The 27,237-nt window shown below is 36.1% G+C and overlaps 1 pseudogene; it reads left to right on the plus strand.

Annotated features, from left to right (window-relative positions):
* Positions 1 to 360: 360 nt before the first annotated feature.
* Positions 361 to 27,035, plus strand: LOC743204 (radixin-like; annotated as a pseudogene).
* Positions 27,036 to 27,237: the final 202 nt, after the last annotated feature.

Raw genomic sequence — 27,237 nt, forward strand, 5'->3', positions numbered from 1 at the left:
TCTTTTTTCTTTCTTTCTTTTTTTTTTTTTTTTTGAGATGGAGTTTTGCTCTTGTCACCCAGGCTGGAGTGCAATGTCATGATCTTGGCTCACTGCAACCTCCGCCTCCCAGGTTTAAGCAATTCTCCTGCCTCAGCCTCCCAGGTAGCTGGGATTACAGGCATGCGCCACCACGCCCAGCTAATTTTTTCTATTTTTAGTAGAGACGGAGTTTCTCCATGTTGGTCAGGCTGGTCTCGAACTTCGGACCTCAGGTGATCCACCCGCCTCAGCCTCCCAAAGTACTGGGATTATAGGCGTGAGCCACCATGCCCGGTTCCATGTTTTATATGTTAAGAAAATGACCATCTATTTACCACAATGGCTGTAACTTTTCATTTCCACCAGGTGAGTATGAGAGTTCCAGTTTCTCCACATCCTGAGAAAACACTTGTTGTTTTCTATATTTTTTATTATTAACTTTTTGGTTAGTCTAAAATAACATTTAGGCCAGGTGCAGTGTCTCACGCCTGTAATCTCAACACTTTGGAAAGCTGAGGTGGGAGGATCTCTTAAGCCCAGGAGTTAGAGACCAGCCTGGGAAACATAGTGAAACCCTGTCTGCACAAAAAAATAAAACATAAAAAAATTATCCAGGCATGGTGGCATATGCCCATAGTCCCATGTACTCAGGGAGGCTGAGGTGGGAGGATCACTTGAGCCTAGGAGGTCAAGGCTGCAGTGAGCTGTGATCACACCACTGCAATCCAGCCTGGGTGACACAGCAAGACCCTGTCTAAAATAAATTAAATTAAATTAAAACGAGATTGATGTTTTCACATGACCTTTATGGGATAATTTACACATCATAAAGTTTGCCCATGTTAAATGTACAATTCAACAATTTTAAATGAATATGCTCAGTTGTGAAACCTCACCAAGAGGTAATTTCTAGAATTGTTATTGCATAGAGAACCCTACATTCTAGGCCAGGTGCAATGGCTCATGCCCATAATCCCAGCACTTTGGGAGACCGATACAGGTGGATCCCCTGAGGTTAGGAGTTCAAGACCAGCCTGGCCAACGTGACGAAACCCTGTCTTTACCAAAAATACAAAAATTAGCCAGGTGTGGTGGTGCTCCCCTGCAGTCCCAGCTACTCGGGAGGCTGAGGCAGGAGAATCGCTTGAACCTGGGAGGCAGAGGTTGCAGTGAGCTGAGATCGCACCACTGCACTCCAGACTGGGAGACTGAAACTCCATCTCAAAAAAAAAAAAAGAAAAGAAAAGGAAAGAAAACCCTACAATCTATTAGTAGTCATCCTCATGCTTCCCACCCTTAGCCTCTGGCAACGTGACCTCTAATCTATTTTCTGTTTGTATTAATTTGATTTTTCTGCAGTTTGTGGGCTTTTGTTTCTGGCTTCTTTCATTTGCAGGATTTTTTAGGATGTTTAGCACTGTAAGATGTCTCATAATTTTGTTCCTTTCTAATGTAGAATCCTATTTCTTTTTATGTACCACTTTTGATTATCCATTCACCAGTTGAAGGACATCCCAAATTTTTCCACTTTTTGGTTACTACATATAATGCTTCTATAAACCTTCACTTTCCAAGTCTTTGGGTGGAATTTTGTCTCACTTCTCTTGTATAGAAAATGACTTTTGCGGCCAGGCACAGTGGCTCATGCCTGTAATCTCAGCAATTTGGGAGGCCAAGGTGGGCAAATCATGAGGTCAGGAGTTCAAGACCAGCCTGACCAACATGGTGAAACCCCATCTCTACTAAAAATACAAAAATTAGCCAGGAAGGGTGGCATACACCTGTAATCCCAGCTACTCAGGAGGCTGAGGCAGGAGAATCGCTTGAACCTGAGAGGCGGAGGTTGCAGTGAGCCGAGATTGAGCCACTGCACTCTAGCCTGGGCGACAGAGCAAGACTCCGTCTCAAAAATAAATAAATAAATAAAAATTAAAAAAAGACTCTTGCTATTGTTCAATCCTATGCACAGTTGATGTTTAATAGTTTAATATCTTAAGAAACTGACAGACTGTTTTCCAAAGTGGCTACATTTTTCACTTCCACCAGAAAGATATGAGAGTTCTAGTTTCTCCACATCTTTGAAAATACTTGTTATTTTCTATGCTCTAAGAGTATGTGCATGTGCGCTTTTAAAATAATTGTGCTTTTGTGGTTATGACTTGGCATTTGTCATTGCATTTTCTTAAAAATATATGCTATTGGTCATTTTTTCTTGGGCTTGCTCACAACTGGTATATTCTTAAGTGAAATGTCTACTCAAATCCTTTGCATACAGTTTTAGTTCTGTTCTCTTTGCATTGAAATGGTTCTTTATATTCATAAATTGTTTACCTCACATATAATTTGCAAATATAGTTTTATTTATATTAATTTTATTGCTCTTTATCAATGTGGCCATTAGAAGGTCAAAATGTTTTAATTTTGGAATTCTGATCCTTTTTTTTGCATGAGTTGTTTCAGTGTTTTGTAAGAAATCATTGCATGTTTCAGGGGCTCAAAGACGTACTGCTCTATTTTATTCTTACGGTTTTGGAGTTTTGGCATATACCTTTATATGTATTTTTTGTTTTTTATCTATGGTTGTGTCATGGTTAAACTAAAGTTCTACATTCATTCTTTGCATATGGATATCCAAATGTCCCAGTATCATTTGTGGAAGAGATTAACATTCTATATTGAATTGTCTTGGAATCTTTGTCAAAACTCAATTGATCAAAAATAAATAGATGTATTTATGCACTCTGTATTCTGTTGCATTGGTTGACATTTCCATCCTAGTGTCAATACTGTGCCCTATAGATTACTGTCCCTTTGTACTAAGTTTTGAAATTGTGAATTTTTCATCCTCTCACTTATTTTTTAAATCAAGATTGTTTTGGCTCTCCTAGGACCTTTGCATTTACATATGAATTTTAATATCAGCTCTTCCATTTCTCTGAAAAAGTGAGGCTGAGATTTTAATAGCAATGTTTTTGAATCTGTAGGTATACCTAAATCTGTTGGCATCTTCACGATATTGAATTTTCTAATCCATTAACATGAATTTGTATTCCATAATATTGTTTTGCACTTTATAAATATACATTTTATTTTTTTGTCTGATCCCCAGTTGAAGGACATGCAGCGGTTTCTCTTTTCAGATATCATGAATAATGCTGCTGTGATCTTTGTCTACATGTTATCATGGGAATTGTTTTCATTTTTTTATATGTATTATTAGTTGTGCTCTTGCTGTTTCCTATAAGACAACTTTTTTAGCATTATTAGAAATTGTCAAATTATTTCTATAATTTTCTTCCCCATCACAACTTTGTGAGGATGATATTCACTCCATGTCTTTGACCACACTTATTTCTTGTGGTTTTTATTATTTCAATTTTTCTGTGTGAAAGTGGTTAACATTGTCTTTTAAATTTGTATTTCCTGTGCATATTTTCCTGTGTCTTGGTCATTTGCATAATAGCTTTTCTGAAAATGATGACCTTGAATTTGTACATCTAGTTGAGAGTATTGATATGTATGCCATGTCATGAATCCATGAATCTGGAATGATATTCCATTTACTTATATCATCTTTTGTTACTTTCAGTAATATTTTGTAGTTTTCAGTGTACAAGTCTTCCTCATTTGATATTAATTTTAAATCAATTATTCCTTCTCATGCTATTGACAATGGTAATTTTTTTCAATTTCAGTTTCAGATTATACATTGTTATTATATAGAAATGCAATTGATGTTTTAAAAAACTTTAATGGGATGATTTGCATTATGTTTGCTCATGTTGAATGTATAATTTCATGATTTTTTGGTAAATACACCAAGCTGTGAAACGCTCAGCAGAATCTAACTTTTAGAAATTATGTCGTTGCATGAGAAATTTTGTTCCTGTTAACTGCCACATTTCCTTCTTACCTCTAACTCTGGGCAATCACTAATCTACTTTATACCTCTATTGATGTGCCTTTTCTTGAAAATTCTTATACAGGGAATTCATGTCATATGTGGTCCTTTTTGGCTGGCTTCTTTCGCTTGCATGTGTTTGAGGATCATTAGTCTTGCAGCATGTATCAAAACGTTGTTTCTTCTCAATATCCCTTTCTGTCTGCAAATCACCTTTTGATTAACCATTCAGAATTTGAAAGACACCCCCATCGTCCCACTTTTTACTTATTATGTATAATGATCCTACGCTCCTTAACTTACAAGTCTTAGATGGATGTATGTTTCACATTTCTTCTGTAGAAATCTAGTTTTGTAATGGCTGAGTGCTATGCTAAGTCAATGACTAACATCTTAAGAAACTGAAAAACTTCCTGTTAAAGTGACTGCAACTTTTTTCGTTCTCACTGGAAAGGCTTGAAAGTTACCATTTATGAAAAGGAACAATCTATTGATGCATACAACTTGGATACGTATCTAAAGAATTATGTTGCCTGGAAAAAGCCAATGTCAAAAGGTTATTTTCTGTAAGTTTCCATTTTTAACCTTTTGAAAAGACAAAGTTTCAGGAGGAGAGTATAAATTAGTGATTTCCATGGGAGTGAGATAAGGTTGTGGAACTGAGGGAAGCTTCTTTGGGAGGGAGGTGGGTGTGCTTATGCAAAGGCAAAATAGGGGATATCTATGATGATTATTTTGTTCTGTATCTTGATTCTTAGTAGATGCATGAAGCTACACGCGATAGAATTATACAGAATTAAATACACTCGCCCCTGCTGAAGTATAAGTAAAACTGTGGATTGTAACAATGTTGGTTTCCTAAGATCCTGGTTGTGGTATTGTACTATAGGGTTTTTTAATGATGAAAAACACATAAAATAAACTGTACCTTCTTAATCATTCCTAAGTGTGTTAGTTGAGTAGTGTTAAATATATTCACAACATTGAGCAAACAATCTCCAGAACTTTTTCATCTTGCAAATCTAACACTCTGTACCATTAGAAAACTCCCCATTTCCCCATTTCCCATCCTTCTTGCCCTTGGCAAACACCATTATTCTTTCTTTCTTTCTTTCCTTCTTTCTTTCTTTCTTTCTTTCTTTCTTTCTTTCTTTCTTTCTTTCTTTCTTTCTTTCTTTCAGATGAAGTCTCACTCTGTCGCCCAGGCTGGAGTGCAGTGGGGCGATCTCCGCTCACTGCAACCTCTGCCTCCTGGGTTCAAGCGATTCTTCTGCCTCAGCCTCCCGAGTAGCTGGGACTACAGGCGCGCACCACCGCGCCCGGCTAATTTTTGTATTTTTAGTAGAGACGGGGTTTCACCATATTGGGCAGGCTGGCCTCAAACTCCTGACCTCGTGATCTGCCCGCCTCGGCCTCCCAAAGTGCTGGGATTACAGGCGTGAGCCACCGCACTCGGCCTCTGCTTTCTGTTTTTATGAATTTGATTCATGTAAGTGAAATCATACAGAATTTGTCTTTTTGTGACTGGTTTATTTCAGTCAGTATAATGTCCTCAAGGTTCATCCATGTTGTAGCATATGTCAGAATTTATTTCCTTCTTAAAGCTAAATACTATTCCATTGTGTGTGTGTGTGTATATATACATATCACATTTTGTTTATTCATTAATTTCTCAGTGAACACTGGATTGCTTCCACCTTTTGGCTATTGTAAATAGTGCTGCTATAAATATAAGTGTGCAAATATCTTTTCAAGACCTTGCTCAATTCTTTTGGGTGTATAACTACAAGAAGAATTACTTGATCATGTAGTAGTTCTATTTTTAATTTTTTGAGGAAGCACCAGAATGTTTTCCATAGTGTCTGTGCCATTTTAAAATTCCATCAACAGTGCATGAGGCTTCCAATTTCTCCACATCCTCACCAACAATTATTTTCTGTTTATTTGTTTGCTTGGATAATGGCTATGCTAGGAGGTATGAGGTGATATCTCATTGTGCTTTTTTCAGCTTTGCTGAGGTAAAATTGACAAAGAAATAAAATATATTCAAAGTGTACAACATGATGTTTTGCTGTACATATATATTGTAAAAGTACTGTAACGATCAAGCTAATTAACATAGCCATCAACAACACATGTAGTTACTCTTTTTGTTGTGGTGAGAATACTTAAGGTCTACTCTCTTAGCATATTTCAAACATACAGCACATTATTATTAACTATAGCCAGCATGCTGTATGTTAGGTCTCCAGAACTTGTTCATTTCATATCTTCAAGTTCGTACCTTTTGACCAACATCTACTCATTTCCCCTATCCTCTACTCCTGGTAACCACCCTTCTACTCTGCATCTGAGTATGACTTTATTAGATTCCACATATAAATGGGATCATGTAGTATTTGTCTTTCTGTGTCTGACTTATTCCATTTAGTATAATGTCCTAGGTTGATCTGTGTTGTCACAACTAGCAGGATTTCATTCTCTTTAGGCTGAATAATATTCCAGTGTATGTGTGTACACTATATATGTGTGTGTGTATATCTTTTCTTTATCCATTCATCCATCAACAGGCTCTTACGTTGATTCCATATCTTGGTTATTGTGAATAATGCTGCAATGAACATAGGAGTGCAGAAATCTCTTCAAAATAATGAGTTTATTTCTTTTAGACATATATTCCAGAGTGGGACTGCTGGATCATATGGTAGTTATATTTCTAATTTTTTATGGAATGTTTATACTGTTCTCCATAGAGGCTGCATTAATTTACATTCCCATCAACAGTGTACAAGGGTTCCCTTTTCTTCACATCTTCACCAACACGTGTTATCTTTTGACTTTTTGATAACAGCCATCCTCATAGTTATGAGGTAATATCTCATTGTGGTTATGATTTGCATTTCCCTGGTGATTAGTGAAGTTGAACACCTTTTCATATACCTGTTGGCCATTTGTATGTCTTCTTTGGAAAGATGACTACTCAGGTCTTTTGCCTTTTTAAAGTCAGGTTATTTATTTTTTGGCTATCAAGTTGTATATGTTTCTTGTATATTTTGGATACTAACCCCTGAATTAGTCTGTTCTCACACTGCTATAAAGAACTACTTGAGACTGGGTAATTTATGAAGAAAAGAGGTTTCATTGACTCACAGTTCTGCAGGCTGTACAGAAAGCATGGTTTGGGAGTCCTTAGGAAACTTACAATCATGGCAGTGGGGCAAAGGGGAAGCAAGTGCCTTCTTCACATGGCGAAGCAGGAGGAAGAGAGAGAGCGAAGGGGGAAGTGCTACACACTTTTAAGCAACCAGCTCTCCTGAGAACTCTATCATGAGTCAGCAAGGGACACATTCTCCCCCATGATCCAATCATGTCCAATCAGGTCCCACCCGCAACACTGAGGATTACAATTCAACATGAGATTTGGTGGTGGGGGGAGGGTACAGGGCCAAACCATATCAATCCCTTATTAGATATATGCTTTGCAAATGTTTTCTCACATTCTGTGGGTTGCCTTTTCATTTTGTTGATTGTTTCCTTTGGTGTGGATAAATTTTTTAGTTTAGTGTTGTCCAATTTGTGTATTTTTACTTTTGTTGCCTGTGCTTTTGATACCATATACAGGAAATCTTGGCAAATCCAATTTCATGGGCTTTTTCCTCTATGTGTTCTTCTAAAGTATAGTTTTGCAAGATGTTAACATTGGAGGAAAATAGGTAAAGGGACCATAGGATGTCTCTGTATTATCTCTTACAGCTACTTGTGAATCTACGATTGTCTCGTAATACAAATTTTAATTAAAATAGTGTAATCCACCAAAAAATAAAAGACTTGTGCCTCAATAATCTGCTACAAATACAGCAAGAAATTTAAAATTAAGCAATCAAGGGAAGCATCAATATTTAGAAATCAATATACCAATTGGTAAAAATAGGAAACATACAGATCATATAAATTATTGTTTCATTTATTGAGAGAAATAAAGGAAAGGAGAGAGAAATAGTATTTAGAAAAGGAAATAATTTTTTATACACTGTTGGAATTTTCACAGATCGGTCATGTAGCATGTCACATAGGGCTTTGACATAAATTCCAAGTAGTAGATATATCAGTTTTTGTGACGATGATTATCTGAAACCTGGACATTTCAAGAAAAGAGCAAAATTCAATATATTTGCCTGGGAATTAGGAGAGAAACACAGTCTTCTAATTTACTTTTGGGCTAAAACGTTTATTAAAACCGTAACTGCAGAAAAAATTTTAATGAGTGGCAGTTAATATTCTACATATAAAAACGAGATAAGTCTCAAAGGAAAGTTTCTTGCATTAACTGTTATTACCTGGGAAATAGCCCTGGTGCAACAGTTGCATCCACATACATACCAGGCTAGCTTTACCAGATGTCCCATAGAAGCAAAAGATTAATAGACCAAATTATGGTCCCTGAATCACATTTTAGTAAATCAATTTAAATAACAGAGTTAACATTGAGAGAAGGGAGTTTGTTTAAGATACTTTTGATATGAAATGGGAGAGGAACGACGGCTTTCCACCTTCAGAAGCTGCCTGAATCATGGTTTGCGCAATGTTCATATGCCTTTCTCTATCTCTACTGCATCTCCTTTCCTCTGAAAGTTGGTTATGAGGACAATCATTGAGTTTTGAGTAAATGAGTTAAAAGAAATTTCCTGTGACAAATACATGCTTGCTCTATAGAAGCTATGTAAGGACAGATACATATACCTGGCCATCAGCTAGAGCTCACCAATTAGCCTTATAAAGAGGCATTCTCTCTCTCTCTCCCTGCCCCCCACACCTCCTCGTCCTACCTCCCCCTCCTCCTCCACCTCTTCTCCTCCCCTCCTCTGCTGTGTGTGTGTATGTGTGTGTGTGTGTGTGTGTTGCTTAAGGAGATGTCACGTGGAGCCAGAATGGGGCCATACTGGGTGACCGATGGGTGATTGATTTAGGGATGACACATACATGAGCTCAAATTCGACATGATTATGACTTTGCCTTTCCATCCCTTTCTATCCATAAGTAACTTTCTTGTTTCCATTATATATTCCATGTGTATATGTTTTACCAGTGCTAGGAGCTCAACTGAGCTGAGAAAGAGAGTGCTGACCATTGAGGTGTCTGATTAGGTGTCCAAGTAGCTGATTAGAGAAATAAGCCCAAAATGAGAGTTAAGCTCTTTAATCGCTTCCTGTGATGGTATAAGCAAGAGATCAAACCTGGAGAAATCACCAACTCTCCGTGATTGGCACACCAATCAAAGGTCAGGTGAATGGGAGTAAATGTGGGCATCATCTCACTGTTGAGGAAGCCTGGGACAGAAGGTTCCAGTTTTATGGACCCTGGCATGGGGTTGAGAGGAAGCAAGGGGGAAGGGCTGAGTGGAAAGTTCTGAGTACTGAGTCATAGTGGACAATCGTGTTTTCAAGATTTCCCTTCTATATACCCCCATAAGGAGGCCTTGGCAGAGCTGACTAAAGAAGGTCTTTGCCCAAGGCCATAGATAAGGAGACCTCCGAATGAAGGCACTGGGGCAAGGAATATAAATATGTGAAAGAGCATGACCTGCAGAAGGGCCTAAACCTTGACTGCAACTACCTTCAAAAGTGGCAATATGGTTGGGCACGGTGGCTCACACCTGTAATCCCAGCACTTTGGGAGGCTAAGATGGGTGGATCACCTGAGGTCAGGAGTTCGAGACCAGCCTGGCCAACAAGGTGAAACCCCTTCTCTACTAAAAATACAAAAATTAGCCTGGCGTGGTGGCAGGCACCTGTAATCCCAGCTATTCCGGAGGCTGAGGCAGGAGAATTGCTTGAACTTGGGAGGCAGAGGTTGCAGTGAGTCAAGATCGTGCCACTGCACTCCAGCCTGGGTGACAGAGTGAAACTCTGTAAAAAAAAAAAAAAAAAAAAGATATTGGCTGTGCATGTGCAGCAAGTCTCATGTTAGGAGAGGGGCTTTCCCCAGCAAGGCCTTTCAGGTAAAGCCTTTATAATTGCCTATGGTAGACCTGAAAAATTACAGATGTGTTCTTTACCAGGGGTTGGACTCTTCAACCAGTTACTAAGTTAATATCTAAAGTTAACACATCTTATGCAATTTGCCGATGGCTTATAAGACGCTTATTTATTGATTCTTAACAAATTCTGTGATCTTCACCTAGTTTCATAAGCTACTTGCTTAACTTAAAATCTATGTTTAAAACTTCATGTAAGTTTCATCTATTCCATTTGTTTTCTTGTCCCCTATAGCAGAATTGAATGTTCTCAAACAATACAGAAAACTCACATTGCCAATGTATTTATTTTCTACAGTTTTGGGAAAGATATTCAAGGGAAATAGAGGAAATTTAACTCTAAATATAGGGGAAATAACTCGGAAATATAGGGGAAACAATAACTTGATATCATCAATGTATCAGTTTCCTTTTGTCTTCTTGGTCCACCATCCTAATCAAGTGAGTTTTGTCTTTCTGATTTCAAGGTGGATACTGTACTTCCATACATTGCATACATTTTCTGAGCAGGAATATGAAGAAAGAGGAGAAAGAAGAGGGTTGTGCCCATATCAGTAAAACAAATATTTTCTAGAAATCCTCATCTTCTGTTTCATTAGTCAGTTAAGTCCATGTCTAACATTTCCTTTGGTGGAGTGTCTGTTCAAGCCTTTGCTTATTTTCTTGTTAGATTTTTCATTTTCTTACTGTTGAGTTCAGAGAGTTCCCAATATATTTTTTAAATAGTCCTAGTCAGAAATATGATTTTCCAATTTTTTCCCTGTCTGAGGCTTCTCTTTTAATCTTACTGACAGGATATATGCAGGGCCAAAAAATTTAATTTGGTGATGCCCAATTTATCCATTTTTTTGCTTTTATTGATTGTGCTTTTGGTGTCATGTCTAAGAACTCTTTGCCTAACTCTAGGTCATAAATTTTTTTCTGATGTTCTGTTTTAAATGTTTTATAGTTTTACCTTGTGTATTTACGTCTGTGATGCATTTTGAATTAATTTTTGTATAAGGTCTGAGGTTTAGGTTGAGGTTATTTTTTTGCCTAGGGATGTCATACACCATTTGTTGAAAAGATTATCCTTCCTCCATTGAATTGCATTTTCACTTTTGCAAAAAAAAATCAATTGGACATATTGGTGTGGGTCTACTTTTTTGTTCTCTGTTTTGTTCCATTATCTATGTGTCTATCTCTCTCAGTATCATACTATATTTATATAGCAAGTCTTAAAATCAGGTAGTATGAGTCCTCTAAGCTACTTCTTTTCTCAGACTTGTTTTAGCTATTCTAGTTATCTTTAGCTTATCTATTTAGCTCCAGTAACTATGTGCTTGTGGGTTATCTACCTTGCCATTTTATAAGATTAAATACAAGTATAGACTCCTCATTCGTGGTTTTACTAAAAGAACACACTAGACATATAAAAAAGAGAAAATGTAATTTATTTTCTTTAGAGTTTTAACATATTCAGAAATTAAAAAGAATATGATGACATTCTCTTCTTTATTGTATTGTACATAAGGAAACATCAACCTGGTGATTGATGGTGCTTATAAATTTGAATTTTCTGGCTTTGCCATGCAAGTTGCAAAAATTAGTGTGTGATATTAATTACATTGTGTTGGGTGGAAAAAATTGCAACATGGAAACACATATAAATCAAATGCAAATTAACGCTAAGTGAATAAAATTGTTTTAACCTAAACGATTTGGTTATCTCTTTAATCAGTCAAATCTGACCCTAATTCTAGCATTTTATAAGTACAAGGATTGTAGTGGAAACTCACATTCCTTGGAGCAAGAAAAATTATTTTTAATCCCAATATTTGTTAATGACAAATTCTGTGATTTTAGGCATATCTCCTAACTCCTCTCATATTCAGATTTCACTTTTATACAAATGATATACTCACTGACTCATAAAGTCATAAGTAATATGGTACACATGTTATTCATGAATATGCCTGACAAATAGTAGGACATGTGTACTTATTGTTCTTATGCCCATGGGCCAATCAGTCTTATGTCCATGTCCATATGTCTTACGTCCATGGGCCAATCAGTCCATGAAAAACAAAATAAGGGAAACATTTGAAGGGAAATGGATAGAAGTCCTTTTCTGGCACTATCTCATCACTCCAAATTTTTATCGCATCCCCCTTGTTCCACTTCTTACCATTGAAAGAAACCACTCATGGAGTGGATATGGGAGGAATGAAAAATTGGACTGACTCATGGTAGCAAACAATCTACCTGATTTCAAGGTGAATATTTAGGATGAAATAGGCCAAAAACTGTCTTGTATTTGAACATCAATAAAACCAGTCCCTAGGTAGAAAGACATCATTGTCAGGATCACTACAATATTTCATGATTCTATCTCTTTACACCTGAATGAACTGTCAACTCCCCAAATTTGTTCCCTGTCCTTACCTTAAGCTCCATTTTGTTTCAGTTTCTGGCAGAACTTTTTCCTGTATAATGATTTTTAGCATCTTTGTTTGACATAAATGAGGCTTCTACCTCTGCCCAGTGTTACTCCTGACATTAATAGTTATTTTCACTGATATGAAAACACCTCCTCTGTTTAAATAGCTCCATTCTCCCAAGTCTTTTATTATAGAGCAAATGATCATCTTAAAAATAATACTACTCATGAAATTATTTAAGCAGGCTAAGTACCTTATATGTGAGGTCAGATTTAAATATCTGATGTGTAGGAATTAGGACCCTCACTTTACAGATGAAAAAACAACTGGTAAGTGGTGGTTGACCCTAGATACGAACCCATAGATGTATGACTTAAAAGCTTTTGCTCTCATCCAATACAGAATATATAAAACTCACAGCTAAATACTTGGCATTGATACGTGATTTGCCAGAATTCCAACCTGCAATTCTTATTCAGTCTCTTTCACTTTTTCATTGCAATTTATGTAATTCCTTTATTACTTATTAAAAAGTATTCTATAAGAAAAGTATACCTACTTACTGATTTCAGTTTATGAAAAGCTATTTCTTATTGTTTATCTTTTATTTCAATACATAGATATATCATCATTTAATCATATTAGGCATATTTATCATTTGATCACACAATAGTATGGTAGGTTTGGCTCCCAGTGATCCTTGTTTCCTGGTACTCATATCCCTGTGCAATCTCCTTTCCTTGAATATGGGTTGAACCTAGTGACTTTCTTCTAATGAACAGAATATGACAAAAGTGAAGGGTTGTCACTAGTCGATTAGGTTACAAAAGACTGTTCCTTCCATCTTGCTGGAACTGTATATTTTGCTGTTATTCTCTCTTGCCCTTTTGATGATAAAGCAAATGGCCATGTTGTGAGATGCTCTAAAGACAGGTCCTCATGTCAGGGAAACAAGGAAAAAATTGGGCCAACAGCTCATGAGGAATTTCAATCCCATAGCCCACAAAGAACTGAATCCTGCCACAACCACACACATATAGTAAGAAGCAGATCCTTCCCAGTTGAGTCTGTAGGTGACTACAGCTTTGAGAGCAGCCTAAAGCCAGAGGATCCAGTTAAGTCATGTTTGGATTCTTGACTCACAGTAATTGTGAGACAATACATGTTGTTGGTTTAAGCCATCAAAGTTTGGGGTAATTTGTCACACAGCAATAAGTAACTTACACAAAGAAGTTATTCATGCTATTTAAACCACTGTGCTCTGGTCATATGCTCTGGTCAGGACCACACATCAAAATGAAATGTGAATTTAAAAGAATCATCAAATAACTGAGGCTAAGGCCTGAATTAACCTTGGTAATTCAGAGGAATATATAGATTAGTATAACCTTTCTTTGCTCTTAGTAGATCAATATTCGAATAAACAGAGCAATGAGAAAAAAATATTTATCATTGAAGACAAAGAAAAATGTTATCACACATTTATAAATCAGTGAAAAAATTTTCATTCTCACTTCAAATCTTTGTCAAAAATGAGAACATACCCATGTTAAGATATTTACAGAGTGCAAATTGAGAGTTTCACAACTCTCCACTCCAAAAGAACTTTGTACACCCTGGTCCATGAAAAGATAAGTGTAGAGATATTTTTCTTTACAAACAAGATTTTTTAAATATTGTGTTAGTTTTTAGGGTGGCTGTAAGAAAGTCTCACAAACTTGGTGACTTAAAACAAGATAAATTTATCGTCTTAAAATTCTGGAGGCCAGAAGTTCGAAATCAGATATTAGCAAGGCCACACTCTATCTGAAGCCTCTGGGTCAGAATTCCTCCTTTCCTCTTTCAACTTCTGGTAGCCCTAGGCCTTTCTTCACTGTAGCAGCATAACTCCAATCTCTACCACATCTTCACATGGCTGTCTTCTCTCATGTATCTGTCTTCAGTTGGCATTCTTCTGTGTGTGTGTGTGTCCAGATTTCCCTTTTCTTTTTATTTATTTATTTTGAGAAGGAGTCTCACTCTATCACCAAGCTGCAGTGCAGTGGCGCAATCTTGGCTCACTGCAACCTCTGCCTCCCGGGTTCAAGCGATTCTCCCTTTTCTTATAAGTACACTTGTTATATTGGATTAAGGCTCACCCTAATTACCTTATCTTAACTTGATTACATCAGCAAAAACTCTATTTCCAAGTAATGTCACATTCCAAGGTGCTTAGGGTTAGGACTTCATATATCTTTTGGGGGGACACAATTCATCCTATGACAAATAGCATTTTTTTTCCCTTTGTCTTATACAATCTTTTTTAAACATCTATCTTTGGCTTTGTTACATCATTCAAAGTTTTCTATGTCAATAAAAGAAACTCTACTTTCTGTCCTCCCACACTTTTCTGTAACGTAATTGTCTACTATCCTATTTTACCTGAAATATTTGAATTTTTGTACTCTTCAAGATATTATAATCAATGTTGTAGCAGTGTTTTTAAATATAATTCACTAAAATAACAGTTTCATCTCTATCCAAAAGAAGCACTTAAAAATCTCACATGTAAAATCAGAATATTTTTCCCTTGTTATACCTGGTCTTAGACAAACACAGGACATTCTGAATTTTATTTTAGGGGTTCAAGGTGCTGAAAACTCTCTATAATAAATAATGTTAATATAAAGTGATTGGAATATCAGCCAGATGTTTTTGTGTCATCCACAGGTTGATTGAAGTGGCACCCCCACTAGAGAATGAGAATAAAATCATATTACTCCTAAAGCGCAAACTATAAAAGTGTTATGTAGTCATTCATCAAATATATATTATTTCCATATTATGTTCTAGTCACTGAATTCATTTGTAGCAGCATTATTAATTAAAAGATTATAGACTTTAGAATCATACACACTTGAATTTTAATACTTGCTCCATTACATGCTAATAATTCTTCTAAATATCCACTTCTTTCATCTGTGAAATGGGATAACAGTAATTACAGAGTTGTTTTGAAAATTAATTAGGATTATATTGACACAATGCTCTTGATAAAATTGATAAATTGCCCTCAATTCCTAGCAATTATATTTAATAAAGTTCAGAGTATTAAAAAATTCAAAGCTTCTAATTTTCCTATATAAAATGAATATAGTGTCTATACTGACAGTTTGTATAATATAATCTATGTAAATATATGACACAGTATATATCCTTAATAGATACAGGGCCCCTCCACCTCAGGTACTGTAAGATACAAAGATAGATGGCAGTTATTCTTAATTTTTGCAACATATAAGTTCATGTAAGCATATTTACTGGTTTGTTCTCATTCATTAAGCCATTTATACATTCAAAATAACTTTATATGTGTTATACAATTTGAATAAAATTATGAGATATATAGGACCTAGTATACCAATAAGAAATTGAAACTCCAAAGGTTAACTAATTTTCACCACCTAAAACTGCCCTTGAGTTGCAAAGCTAGGATGCAAATCCAGATGTGTATAAGTCTAACAATTTTGATCTATTCACTTCAGTGCTAAATGTACAAGTTTAAGGGATGGGAGAAGGAGCAGGGGCTTTCGAATTGAAACATAAGAATAACATGAGAAGCAGGAAAAACTAGAATCAAATGGGAAAGCCAAAGATACACTTTTAATATGAAGTAGAAGTTCAGTGAAATAGATGTATACAGTGTCCACTCTGATCAACCAGAGAGAGTGCACTAAGTCAGGATTGACAAACTCATGAGACATGTTAGACTTTACCCAACATAAAGTTTATTAATTTGAAGAAGGAATACAGGACAGACAGCAACACAGCATGCACAGCAACAACATAATCATCATTTTGTGATTCATAAGCACAAATTCCCATGCCCCGGTCACTCCATCCTTAGAACATGTGTGTCCTACATCTAGTTACTGGAGTATTCTCTGTCATAGGCCTCATGGGTCTGAATATTTTGACTTGTTAATGAAGTCATCAAAGGAATAGGCTAAGTCTCATACTAGATGAGATTGGATTGGCACTGACCACTTCAGTTCCAGAAACTCAGTGGCTCTGAAGTCTCTTCGACTTTTGTACCTTGCTAATCACATTGCTCCTTCAGAGTACAAAATTAGTATCTATTTTCTGGTGCAGTTGCATCTCATCAATACTAATTACTCATTACTTGATAAACCACTTTGACAATGAAGTGTAGGTGCTTAGTCTAGTTCCCAGTACTCAGAAGGACTTAATAGAATCCAACACACACCCATAATTCCTTGAATTAATGTTGCAAGTAAGATTGGACTAGATTCAAATCCTAAGACATTTTTGAAGATAGATAGAGAATGGTCACACAACCTACTATTATATCAGGAATACTGTGTCAATAGAACAATAGTTCAAGTGGTTTTTTTCTATCAGATATTAGGTGATAGATACAACATTCTGTCACTAGTAACAGTGGTGGCTTTTCACTGGCCTTTAGGAGGGCTGGAGAGGAGAAATAGAGCATGTGAGAAAATCAGAAACTTTGGGATTTGAAACATCTTCCCCAGAGCTGAGATTTCAACATCATGCCATGTACCTGTGTGACTACCATGGATTTCCCTCCTTTCCCTCAGTTGAATATTATTAAACGAAGTTCAGCACCTGACTTTGTATCCATGAGTTATTTGTAAGGATTTGTATAAAACTGCTGTCTGTTTAAAAACCTCTTTCAACTTTGAGCATAGCTATTGTTGTAAATCTGAGATATGAGAACATTCGTCAGCCAATTTGACATTTTGTGACTTATAAATAGTGACTATAATTCTACAGGAAATATTGTTGTAAATGAAAATTTAAAAAATACGAAAACAATTGCAGGTTGTCTAATGAACATTGCATTTTTAAAAATTCAACTTTGCATTTATGCCATTTCTGTGAATGTTCACTTATTTCTTCCCATTCTATGTGGGTACAGATGTAAATGTCAGTAAAATTGAGAATCAAGTAAATCACCATGATAAGATTTACTCTTTTGTTCTTTTGCTTACAACAAAATGTAAGTGTTAGTAAAGGGGAAAACATGAAGACTTGGCTTTAATTACCGTTTTGAACATCAATAAAAAGAGATTGTACAATAAAATAGAGCAAAAAGAAAGTGAATATGTGTATAATGGATGTATTTACTATTTATGGAAGTCATAATAATATCTATAAATAAAAGATCCTTTCAGTTAACATAGAATGAGGAAACATTGGTTCAAAAAATAAATAAGAGGCACTTTTCTTTCTTTTAATTCCCCATGCAAAGCCTACTTAATTAAATATATTTATTAAAATTTGATCAAAAAGCCCAAATTCTATGTGTCCTACATCCAGCTACTAGAGTATTCTCTGTCATAGGCCTCATGGGTCTGAATATTTTGACTTGTTAATGAAGTCATCAAAGGAATAGGCTAACTCTTTCAGTTAAAACTGTTTGTTCCAAGATGCTCTGCAAAATATGCTCTAGGCTTTTCCAAGGCAACTCTTTCATTATTTTTTCTCTCTTAACTTAAAACTAAAGCCTCCCTGTCATGCTTAATTAAACATCTGAATCAAATTAATTATTTTGTAACCAGAGTGGTGTGTAGGATGTAAATTTCAAATTTAGCATGGGGCATTAATTGAAGAGGCAGATTGTTCTTTATAAAATACGATTACCTTTTTATGCCTTCAAAACTACAATACATAGAAACTGAGAATGGGCATGAAAACTTCCCAGACTCACATATAGAATAAAAAGGAAGGATTCTGTAATATGCTTAACAAAGAGAAATATATATATATATCTTGAATATATATATATCTTGAAGTCTTCTTGGACTTCAAGGAGCTGTATTACTATATATATATATATGTAGCCAAATTTCTTTTTTGAAATTAGAAGCAGTTTTTCTGCTTTTTGTCAGTCATCTTTTGGTTTCTATGTAAGCTATATACCTGTCTACATAAGGAAATGCCTGATGAATTCTTCCTACTGAATTCTTATTATCATAGAACATCAAGAATGATTATTGTCAAAGAAAGCCTAATTTTGAAAAATGACATCCATCTGCTCAATATTTTATTGGCTTGCTGACAATTCACTTTGAGATAATCTGGGTCAGGGCCTAATACTTTGCACTGAAAAGCAAATTATGTAAATGGGCAAGTGGTTCATAGAATATTATACTTCAAGAGTACTAGCTCTTTCAGTTTTAAAGGAAGATCAGGAGTCAGAAGTAATGTGTACTCTGTGTCCTTAAGTTGATTTTCCTTAGTATCATCACAAGCAGTGTTTTTGCGTTCTAATAGAGAAGATAATATTCAAAAGATTCAGCTACTAAAAAACCCCAGATCTTGTAATAGACAAGTGGAGCAAATATGCACAACAGCTAGGCTCCAAAGCTGTACAAGTTTCTGCTTGTGTCATGTAGAGTACTGTACCATACAGTTTTAAAATGTCAATTACTGTCATTTTACATTAAAAATAAAGCTTGCAAATGAAGTCTTAATCTCTTTAGTGTTGACAGCTTGTGGAGGGAAAGCTAGGCAATTTAACCACCTTAAATAATTCCCAGAGCAGTTTCCCTTTGCAAAGGTAAATTGATTTAATTATCTCATCCTTGGAATCACTAGAATTTTCCGTTATACACAGATTGAAATTTTTCATGTGTACATTCAAACAGCTGTTCATATTTCATATTTCCAAGCATTAGAGGAACAGAACAGTTTGGCTCCATATAAAATCTTAGTTATCACTTATGAAATATTTTACTAAATTGAATAAAATAGAAAAACTGCATGCTCTAATAAATTAGAAGAAAGTTAAATTATCAATGCTTTAAAGAAGGTAATGTGTTATGATAACAAACTATTTATAAACATAAACTGTGTGTTCCAGGGCCTTCTATTCAAGATCTGAACTGGAGAATAAGTTCTGGCTCTGCCACTTGATTGCATAGCAACCTTGAGGAAAGTCATTTATATATTTTGTGCCTGAGATTATTTATCCAAAATGTAAAAGTGGCGATAATTTTACCTGTCCAAACTATCTAATAGGCAACTTATGTAGATAAAAATGGAGTCAATGAATGTAAAAACTATTTGCCAACTGTGAAGTGAAGACAAGAGTGGTTAAAAAGTGGTAGCTTTTCTCTGTGCCGGTAGTGAACTATCTGAGAAAGAAATCAGGAAAGCAATTCCATTTACAATAGCAACAACAACAACAAAAAACCTCTAGAAATAAACTTAACCAAGGAGCTGAAAGATATTTACAATGAAATCTATAAAACATTGATGAAAGAAATTGAATCCTAACTCTTTGTGAGGCTGAGGTGGAGGATTGCTTGAGTCCAGGAGTTTGAGACCAACCTGGGCAACATGAGACTCTGCTTCCACAAAAACATAAAAAATAAAAAAAATTAGCTGGACATAGTGGTGCACACCTGTAGTTCCAGCTGCTCAAGAGGCTGAGGTGAGAGGATTGATTCAGCCCTGGAAGTTGAGGCTGCAGCGAGCTGTGATCATGCCACTGCACTACACCATAGGTGGCAGAGTGAGATACTGTCACAGAAAATAAAGGAAATGATGAGAACACAAATAAATAAAAAGATATCCCGTGTTCATGGATTGGAAGAATTAATATAATTAACATGCTCACATTACCCAAAGCAATCTACAGATTCAATGTAGTCGTTATCAAGATACCAATGACAGCTCATGCCTGTAATCCCAGCACTTTGGGGGTCCGAGGCCGGTGGATTGCCTGAGGTCAGGAGTTCGAGACCAGCCTGGCCAACATGGTGAAACCCTGCCTTTACTAAAAATACAAAAATTAGCTGGGTGTGGTGGTGGGCACCTGCGATTCCAGCTAATCGAGAGGCTGAGGCAGGAGAATCGCTTGAACCTGGCAGGCGGAAGTTGCAGTGAGCCGAGATAATGCCACTGCACTCCAGCCTGGGCAACAGAGTGAGACTCTGTAAAAAAAAGAAAAAAAAAAAAAAAAGACATTCTTCACAGCAACAGAAAAAAAAAATCTTAAAATTCATGTGTAAATGCAAAAGACCTCAGACAGCCAAAACAATCTTGAGCAAACAAAACAAAACAAAACAAAAAAAAACAAAGCTGGAGACATCACACTTCCTGACTTAAAATAAGCTACAGTAAACAAAACAGATCAGTACTGGCATAAAAACAGACACGCAGACCAATAAAACAGAGTGCACAACCTGGAAATAAATTCATGCATTTACAGCCAACTTGTTTTTGACAAAAAAGCCAATAACAGACATGGAGGAAAAGACAGTCTCTTCAATAAATGGTGCTGGGACAACTGTATATCCACATGCAGAAGAATGAAACTAGACCCCTATCTCTCACCATACACAAAATCAACTCAAAGTGGATTAAATACTTAAATGTAAAACAAAAACTGTGAAACTACTAAAAGAAAACATAGATGAAACTCTTCATGAAATTGGGCTGGGCAAGGATATTTTGTATAAGACCTCAAAAGCACAGGCACCTAATGCAAAAATAGACAAATGGGATTACATCAAACTAAAAAGCATCTTCAGAGCAATGGAAACTATCAACAGAGTGAAGAGGCAACCTACAGAATAGGAGAAAGTATTTGTAAACTATGTATTTGGTTAATATCTGGAATATATAAGGAACACAAACAACTCAATAGTATAAAACTAAATAATCTTGTTAAAAAATGAGTCAGGGTGGGCGTGGTGGCTCATACCTGTAATCCCAGCACTTTGGGAGGCCGAGGTGGGTGGATCATGAAGTCAACAGATCAAGACCATCCTGGCCAACATGGTGAAACCCTGTCTCTACTAAAAATAAAAAAATTAGCTGGGCGTGGTGGCGTGCGCCTGTAGTTCCAGCTACTTGGGAGGCTGAGGCAGGAGAATCACTTGAACCTGGGACATGGAGGTTACAGTGAGCTGAGATCACACCACTGCACTACAGCCTGGTGACAGAGCAAGACTCAGTCTCAAAAAAAAAAAAAAAAAAAGGAACAAAGTCCTGCATAGACATTTTTCAAAATAATACATTGAAATTTCCAACAGATGCATGAAAAAATGTTCAGCATCACTAAACATAAGGAAAATTCAAATCAAAACCACATTGATATATTACTTTACCCCAGTCAAAATGATTATTATCTAAAACACAAAAAAATAACAAATGCTGGTGGGGCCATTGAGAAAGGAGAACTCTGAATCACCATTGGTGATGGAAGTTCCTCAAAGAATTAAGAATAGAATTACCACATGATCCAGGAATCCCACTACTGGGTATATATCAAAAGGGAATGACATCAGTATGTTGAAGAGATATCTTCATTCCCATGCTTGTTGCAGCACTATTCACAATAGCCAATACATAAATGCCCATCTATAGATAAGTAGATAAAGAAAATGTGTATATGTACACATATATGTGTACAAATGTGTATATGTACACATATATGTGTACAAATGTGTATATGTACACATATATATGTATATGGTAATTTCCCTCAATTGTCATACACACACACAAAATGGAATACTACTCAGCCATAAAACAGAGTGAAATCCTGCCATTTGTGGCAACACAAATGAACAATGGAGGACATTATGTGAAGTGAAATAAGCCAGTCATAAAAAGACAAATACCACATGATCTCACTCATATGTGGAATCTAAAAAGGCTGATTTTATAGATTGAGAAAGTAGAATAGTGGTTACTAGAGGCTGAGGAGGGTAGAAAGGAGAGGGGGAATGGAAGAGGTTGGTCAATGGGTACAACCTTACAGTTAGGAAGAATATTCTGGTGTTCTATTACACAGTAGGGTGACTACAGCAAATAATAATCTAGCATATATTTCAAGATAGATAGAAGACTTTGAATGTTGCCACCACAAAAAATTTATGTTTAAAGTCACAGATATGGTAATTTCCCTGATTTGATTGTTATATAATATATACATGCATTGAAGCATCATACTGTACACCATAAATATTTACAATTAATTTAAGGCTTTTTTGGCATGAGCTTTTGTCACTTTATTGTTAACCAATGAATATTATCCAAAATTAGAAATGTAATTGTAACTTAATTGTACAACACAAAATTATGCTAATGGTCAAAGCCTACTGGGATTTACCAAATACTCATAAGTGTATTTTTACATTGACTATATGAACATGTGCTCAAGACTGCTAATGATAAGTTATAATTGGTTTAATCTCTTTGAAAATCCATATTGCAATTAGCCAGGCGTGGTGGTGCATGCCTGTAATCCCAGCTACTTGGGAAGCTGAGGCAGTAGAATCACCTGAACCTGGGAGGTGGAGGTTGCAGTGAGCTGAGATCGTGCCATTGAACTCCAGCCTGGGCAACAAAAGCGAAACTCAGTCTCAAAGAAACAAACAAACAAACAAAAGGAAATCCATATTGCAAATGGTTCTTGTTTAGAAAATTTCACACAGCCTTAAAAATGGATTAAATCCATTTTAATCCTAATCTACAAATAGATCATAAACAGCAAAATATATCTGATAATTTTTCAAGCTATGGTAGTGTACATAATTCAAAATGAGGAAATCCAATGAAAGTTCAGGTTTTTATGTGTTATGGCAATTGCTTTAAAGTGAACATTTATGTTTCAAAACATGAATAGTAAGGGTCCACCATCCATTCCTTTGATGTACTGCAGGTAGGAACATTCTCTTCCATAGGATTCTGAAGCATGTGCACAACTATGGTACAACAGTCACTTCAAGGTTAACCAGCTACGTTTTGTCCTACAAAGTTCAAAAAATATATTAAATGCAACCTTTCTTTTTCATAATGTCTGCCCAGATTAATCCTTTTAAAGTCAGCAAAATCAAAAAAGTACAAGAGTTATTTTCAGACACAACTTGAATCTACTGTGTATGAAAATGTTTAATAAAATGGCAATTTTAATAGATAAATGTAAATTTGAGTGTGTAACACCAAATGGAAAGTAGCTGAACCCCACAGAGTAAACAAGGCTTTACGTTATCTCCAAATTTAGCTGTTTTACAGTAAACAAAGTATTAGAACATGTGAATATTAGAGCCTCCTAACTGGAAAGATTTCTTCAGTAAGATATAATGAAAATTAATATAAACTAAAATTATAATTTCTAAAATAGAATTAACAAACCAAATTTAAGTATTTTTAGTTAGATACTGGAAAAAAATAAGCACAGTGATCTAGAAACCAAATATACTAAAATGATTATGTAACTCTCATATCAAGGTACAGACATTCTTCATATGCTACAAGGTTAGCATCTCTCTCTCTCTCTCACACACACACACACACACACACACACAAACACACACACATACTCTCTCTCTCTCTTATTCTCTCTCTCACTCTTCCTCAGCCATACGACACCCCTCCAAGATGATAGTATACCAGTGAGGAGCTTACAATTTTAATACAAATCAGAATCCCACAGTTTGGCTCAATAAAAAGGCAGTTAAACATTTGGCACTTTAAGATATTCTGAGGGAAAATGAAATTTCAAAAGTATTTCTCGATGATTGAGACTATCGTTATGAATTATAAAACATATAGCTTACACACTCCGTTGTGTTTGAACAACCAGTCATCAGAGGTGTAGTAGTGAGGTAGTATTGTCATCCCCTCCTCAGGACTGACGTTTTTATATGCTGCCCTTCCAGAAAGGTCCAGGTTTTAAAAAATAATTAAAATCAGTTACCAACAAATGTATACTTTGTTTTATTAATAATCTGTTTTTCTAAATCAGTCTATAAAAGAACAAGACTTTTAAAATCATGCAGAGACTGTTTCATCAATAAACTCTCGTAGGGAACTACTACTGCTGTCCAAACCTCTGTGAAATGGTAGGCAAAAAAAGCCATCAAAGGATTACAGGAGATAATACACCAATCAATGTAGCTGTTAAAGATGACTGTGATTAGATAACCAAATGTCAAATATCCAATTAGGTAATTAAATTTGGATTAAAAAAACTAACCACCAGCTGTACATACATTATTAAATGTTCTAATCTTTTTCATGATTCATAACCATATTCTACATAATGATCCAAGACTGTCTACTGTGCTGCTTACCATCATTTTAAACACTGCCTGATATGTATGATGGTGGAATTATGGCTATGGGCATGGCAGATATGAGAAGGGCACACTGAGAAAATGTGAGCGAGAGAGAATGTGGAAATATATACAGGTTAAATATGGAAGAGGCAAGGGAAATCCATTAAAATGTTCACCATTATCATTTAAAATGTACATAGAACTGAAACCACACATACGCATTTGTCAGACATGCTAATTAGTGTTAACCTTCAACAGAAAAAAAAAAGAAAAGAAAAGAAAGAATGTGAAAGGAAGCAATGGAACACCATTCTCCATTCCCTGGACCAAAAGAAAAAGAAAACCAAGCATGATATCATACTGCCTTAATGTTGAAGAGCTCCCCTTAAATTTGTCTTTTAGCTAGCACAGTCAAACTGGTATAAGTGCTTTGGCGAGGTGGGATGCATTCCATCGTATCCGCAAAGGCCTGCTTTTCTCTGTTGGTGGTTCAGCTTATGCAGAACATATATGCAAAATAACAGCTCTCACATTGCTTCAAACTCATCGATACACAGGTTTGTATTGCCTTGTCGAATCTGTCGCAGAGTCTTGTACTTATCACGGCCTGCTTTAACATTCTCAGCATGAAGAACATCATTTTGTGCCCAATACAACTGGCAAACAACTTTTTGACCAGATGGTGAAAACAGTTGGTTTGCGTGAGGTCTGGTTTTTTTGGGCTGCAGTATGTAGACAGCAAAGGTTATCCTACACGGCTTAAATTAAATAAAAAGGTGACACAGCAAGATGTTAAAAAAGTGAATCCTTTACAGTTCTAGTTTAGAGCTAAATTCTTTCCTGAAGATGTTTCTGAGGAATTAATTCAAGAAATAACCCAGAGACTCTTCTTGCAAGTTTAAGAAGCCATCTTAAAGGATGAAATATATTGCCCGCCAGAAACTGCAGTTCTTTTGGCTTCCTATGCTGTCCAAGCCAAGTATGGAGGTTATAATAAAGAGATTCATAAGCCAGGCTACCTGGCTAATGATAGAATCCTACCCCAGCGTGTTCATTAGAACAACACAAACTAACAAAAGAACAGTGGGAAGAAAGAATACAGAACTGGCATGAAGAACATAGAGGAATGCTAAGGGAGGATTCTATGATGGAAAACCTGAAGATTGCACAAGATCTAGAAATATATGGTGTCAACTATTTTGAAATGAAAAACAAAAAGGGGGTCAGGCGTGGTGGCTCATGCCTGTAATCCAGCACTTTGGGAGGCCGAGGCGGGCGGATCACGAGGTCAGGAGTTCGAGACCAGCCGGATCAACATGGTGAAACCCCGTCTCTACTAAAAATACAAAAAATTAGCCGGGCTTGGTGGCTTGCACCTGTAATCCCAGCTACTCAGGAGGCTTAGGCAGGAGAATCGCTTGAACCCGGGAGGTGGAGGTTGCAGTGAGTCGAGATCGTGCCACTGCACTCCAGCCTGGGCGACAAGAGCGAGACTCCATCTCAAAAAAAATAATAATAAATAATAAAATAAATATAAGAATAAAAATAAAAAGGGAACTGAATTGTGGCTAGGTGTTGATGCTTTGAGTCTGAATATTTATGAGCATGATGACAAGTTGACATCTAAAATTGGTTTTCCCTGGAGTGAAATCAGAAATATTTCATTTAATGACAAAAAAATTGCTATAAAGCCAATAGACAAAAAGGCACCTGATTTTGTTTTTTATGCACCTCATCTGAGAATCCATAAGGGGATTTTGGCCTTATGTATGGGAAACCATGAACTATACATGCGAAGAAGGAAGCCTGATACTATTGAAGTACAACAGATGAAGTCTCAGGCTAGGGAGGGGAAACATCAGAAGCAGTTGGAAAGGGCACAATTACAGAATGAAAAGAAGAAAAGAGAAATAGCAGAAAAGGAAAAGGAAAGAATAGAACGTGAAAAGGAAGAGCTAATGGAACGTCTAAGACAGATTGAAGAACGGACAATTAAAGCCCAGAAATAACTAGAAGAACAGACTCAAAAAGCTCTAGAACTGGATCAAGAATGAAAACGAGCAAAAGAAGAAGCAGAGCGGCTTGAAAAGGAGCGTCGAGCTGCTGAAGAGGCGAAGTCTGCCGTAGCAAAACAAGCTGCCGACCAGATGAAGAATCAGGAGCAGCTAGCAGCACTTGCTGAATTCACTGCCAAGATTGCACTTCTAGAAGAAGCCAAGAAGAAAAAGGAAGAGGAAGCTACTGAGTTGCAACACAAAGCTTTTGCAACCCAGGAAGACTTGGAAAAGACCAAAGAAGAGTTAAAAACTGTGATGTCTACCCCCTCTCCACCTCCACCACCAGTCATTCCTCCGACAGAAAACGAACATGATGAACATGATGAGAATAATGCTGAGGCTAGTGCTGAATTATCAAATGAAGGGGTAATGAACCATAGAAGCGAGGAAGAACGTGTAACAGAAACACAGAAAAATGCGCGTGTTAAGAAGCAACTTCAGGCATTAAGTTCAGAATTAGCCCAAGCTAGAGATGAAACCAATTTGAGGCTTTTAATCTGATTTTTTTAAAGATAAATATGAACAATTATCATGTCATCTATAAATTTCAAAAAATAATGAAAAAGGATGTGTGAATAAATTTTTTCTTATGATATTTTAATTATATACTTTTTTTGAAATATTAAATTGGTAAAACCAAATTGTCAAATGTAGGATGCATTAAAATATTGATAAATTAGATGAAAGAAAATTCCAATGTTTA

Source organism: Pan troglodytes, chromosome X (genome assembly GCF_028858775.2).
Source record: "Pan troglodytes isolate AG18354 chromosome X, NHGRI_mPanTro3-v2.0_pri, whole genome shotgun sequence".
Taxonomy (NCBI): Eukaryota; Metazoa; Chordata; class Mammalia; order Primates; family Hominidae; genus Pan; species Pan troglodytes.